Source organism: Phalaenopsis equestris, unplaced genomic scaffold, assembly GCF_001263595.1.
Source record: "Phalaenopsis equestris unplaced genomic scaffold, ASM126359v1 Scaffold000002, whole genome shotgun sequence".
In the NCBI taxonomy this organism is placed as follows: domain Eukaryota; kingdom Viridiplantae; phylum Streptophyta; class Magnoliopsida; order Asparagales; family Orchidaceae; genus Phalaenopsis; species Phalaenopsis equestris.
This window is the reverse complement of record NW_018164444.1, coordinates 46116574-46120501: the sequence shown is the minus strand read 5'-3', so window position 1 is coordinate 46120501 and position 3928 is coordinate 46116574.

The following is a 3928-nucleotide window of genomic DNA, read 5'->3' as shown; positions in this document are numbered from 1 at the left end:
TATATATATATATAACTCCAGAGTACAATATGTAATTATAAAATTACCCCTTACCGTATCGTGGGGGAGTTGCCCCGCACCCTTAGCCCACTTAACGAAACTCCCCTAATTGGACAGATGCTTCCGCTCCGCTCCGCTGACTCGTTGTGTTCTGCTCTAGCATATGTCCCTTATCTGGTATATGAGTCATATCTAATATCGATTGATGATTGCAGAACATAAGGTGGTGCTAAAGTACCGAGTGAAACACTAGTTGGGCATGAGTAATGGGATTTAGGAAACATAAGAAGATTTTAATTTCTTTTTTCTTAAATTTTAAATTGGGAATCACTAATCTATTATTCTTGGAGTGAGTTGAGCAACCCAGTTTCGATTTGAGTTGCTCTACTAAAATTTGAACTCATGCCTAATTAAAGAAGAAGTACTGATGTTGGCTTGCGCTAGAGCTCATCTTTAACTAAGCTTGATTCTTGAGGTTGTTATGGAGTGTGGCTTGAGTTGGCTCATTCGAGAACTTGGCTTACTTATATATCCTAGTTACTAAGGAGTTCACCTGATCTCATATCTTTATCCTAAACTGCATATTTATATATTCAAAACTGATGTTATAAGTATAAGCTTAATACACAAAAACTGGAATAGAGATAAATAAAAGAAGGCTAACGCTGCTCATCAAATAATCAATCTTTCTGTGCTTTGTACGACATAGTGACTTCATTTTAAAATGATAAATGTAACTTAAGAATTCGCAATTAAGAAAGTTAGCATGCTTAAGTACTACACTTTAAAGTACAAATTCAAAAAAAAAAAAAAAAGTCGTTTGAAATTAAAAAAAAAAAAAAAAAAGTCGTTTGAAATCATTGCATGTAAAAATGGTGAGAATATACAGTCTGAAATCAGCAATTATATATATATATATATATATATCATTTATAGAGAATAGTGTAACCCAAATGTTTTCTATTTTTTATTTTTTTACCCGTGCGTCTCAACCTCTCTAGAAATCCCAGCTGCGATGCTACGAATCAGCCCCACTTTTCGTCTATTTGTCACGATATTTATTTCGAAAGGTCAAACACCTAATTTATTGAATCTAATTTCAAGGAATTATTAACTTTTCACAGCGTCTTTGGTAGTTTAGAACATTTAACATTTGCACTTAATATTTGTATTTATCCGAAATTAAAAAAAAAATCAAAATTATCTTACCGAAGGCCAACAGGTTAAGTCGGCCAAGCCGAAGGGAGAGTCATGCATGTCAAGTATCTATAATATTTTGTACAACTCTTAATAATTTAGGATTAGTTGTATAATTTTATTATGTTGTATTCTCTCGTATAAATAGGAAGATCATTTTATTAAAAAGAAAATAGATAGACAATACACATTATTCTTTATTAGTATTCACTCTCTTTCTAGTCTTTCTAATGCACTATTTCCTTTTAGTACGATTCATGGACAAATCAAAATTCAACAGCCATGCAAATATGATAAAAAATTATTGATCTTTACGAAAGCCAAAAAGATAGATAAATGTTTACCAATAATTTATCTCAGCCAGATTAATTAAGTTTGAGTATACTCTTGAATCGGATACAAGCATACTATATATAGTGGAAGCCTATAATGGCCACAAAGCATAGCTTAAGCCAATTGGAATTCATTAGGCCAAACATATATTAGAATCACAGTTTATAAATCATGCTATCAATAAATTAATTAACTTTAGATAAAATATAACAAATAATCATACCACAATATCCATTTGTTTTTGTATATCTAACACTTAATTTTCATATCGGAATGCATAACACCCAAATATTAAAAATCATATCAACATATTATTATTATTAATTTCTAAAAGCAATGTATAATTTTGTATGCATTAAAATATGACACCAAAACAATTTAAATTTAAATAAATTCATAAAAAGTATGTGATATCTATCTAAATTTTTCTATTTCAAAATTTAGCACTGTTCAACTTTCTTTTTTTATCCATCATTTTATTAAAGAGAGGTGAGCCTAACAGGGATATGTGTGAATCAAATCTATGATTTCACATTAAAAACTACTTCTTGAGAGAATATTATTAATGGAACCTATAAATCTGCGAACTTCATGTACAATATTAATGTGTATCATCGTACAACATGCATATACATTATTGTGTGCATGTAATTCATATGTGTGTGAGCTTCTGACATAATAATTTTTCAAATCACCATGTCGCATAAATTATCGTTATTATCCACTCTTGCTCGAGAGAATATTAGGTGGGGAGTTCCCAAACATGCTGTGCTTTTGTAAAACACATCTGTTGTTTTTTTTTTTTTTTGGTTGAAGGAATGACCAAAGTTTATTATACTAGTATTCAACCATCCATACTTTGTCAAACAATTCGAGTAACACCTTTTTAAAGCTAACTATGTCAGAAGAAATTCAAACCCCCAACCTGAAGAGTTTTATATAGTGAATGTCAACCAACAGACCGAGTTACTAAGCACAATGTGTGTTAAAGTTTAGAAAGAGTTCGCATGCTTGGTCTTGCTCTCTCTATTAAATGGTGGGACCCATGGTGGGACCCATAAAACGCGCACTACAGTTATAACCTTGTGGGACCACAATGTTTTGCGCCTTCCAACCTCACGCGATAGAGTCGTACCGACAAGCGGCTTCTTGCCAATTTCTCATATCGCCATTACAAATCTTATTAGCCAAATAATAAATTAAGAAAAAGAAACTTTTTTCTCACTATTTATGCACCCTCATCCCCAATTCCCAAACCCGTTCTCCCTCTCTCTAACTTCCTCTCCCCTTCTCCTCTTTCTCAATCTCTTTCTAATTTCTTTTTTCACAAGCCAACAATGGCGACTGCGTTGGAGAAGACAACCACTCTCATGCTCATTGCTCTCCTTCTCTTTGCTGCCTCTTCATATGTTGCAGCCAGACCAAGCCCTGGGGAAAGTTTCACCTCTATTGATGTAATTATATTCCTTCTCTCTCTATATATATATATTCTAATATTCATTTTTTTTGTATATCTAAGTATGTTTTAATATATTATTGATTAGAATGATGCTGGTAAGGTGGAGGTGATCTGCAATGGGCTCAAGGAGGAGGAGTGTTTGATGAGGAGGACTCTGGTTGCTCATACTGATTACATTTATACACAAGATAAGCCATGATTTGGCTTAGTTAGTTTATAAATATTTATAATATATTTATTCATTACATATGCATCATGTTATCATGTAATTATTTTATGTGAAATGAGTGGATAATAATAATATTTGTATAATATTATTGAAAATTTTATAGTTTTTCTAGAAAATATTTTGGTTTCTTTAAATTTGTTTTGGAAGCTTGATTAGCTTTAAAAGCTCATGCCATATATATTGAAATAAAAAAAAAATTAATTTCTTTTTTAATCTATAATGTTAATAATTTCATTGATGTAAATAAAGACTATTTGAAATTTGTAGCAAATTGATTTTAAAGTGGAATGAGTATACATATGTATATATTCTAGATATATAGTTAAATTATTCAGTATTTTGCAATTAGTCTTGGAGGATACATTCTTAATTATTTTGAGCTGAAAATATCGCTTTCTGATGTAATAAGAATGTATATATTCTTCTTTAAGCTGCACACGCTCTCTGCAAAATATTTTTCTTGCAAAGCAATCAACTGCAATAAAACTAATAATATTTATTCTAAAAAAACTTAGAAAACTTGTATATTAAATTTCGGTTTCAAGTTAGTATTGCACTTTTCTATAAAATCGAGGTTTAAAATGAAAATTCCCCATTTTTGTTATGAGCAGCAAATCATCAGATTTGGGTTTGTTTGGGGGAGCTGCAGCTTATTGAATAATCTGATGATAAGCTGATTAAAAATAATCTACTGATAAGCTAGGTGCGAT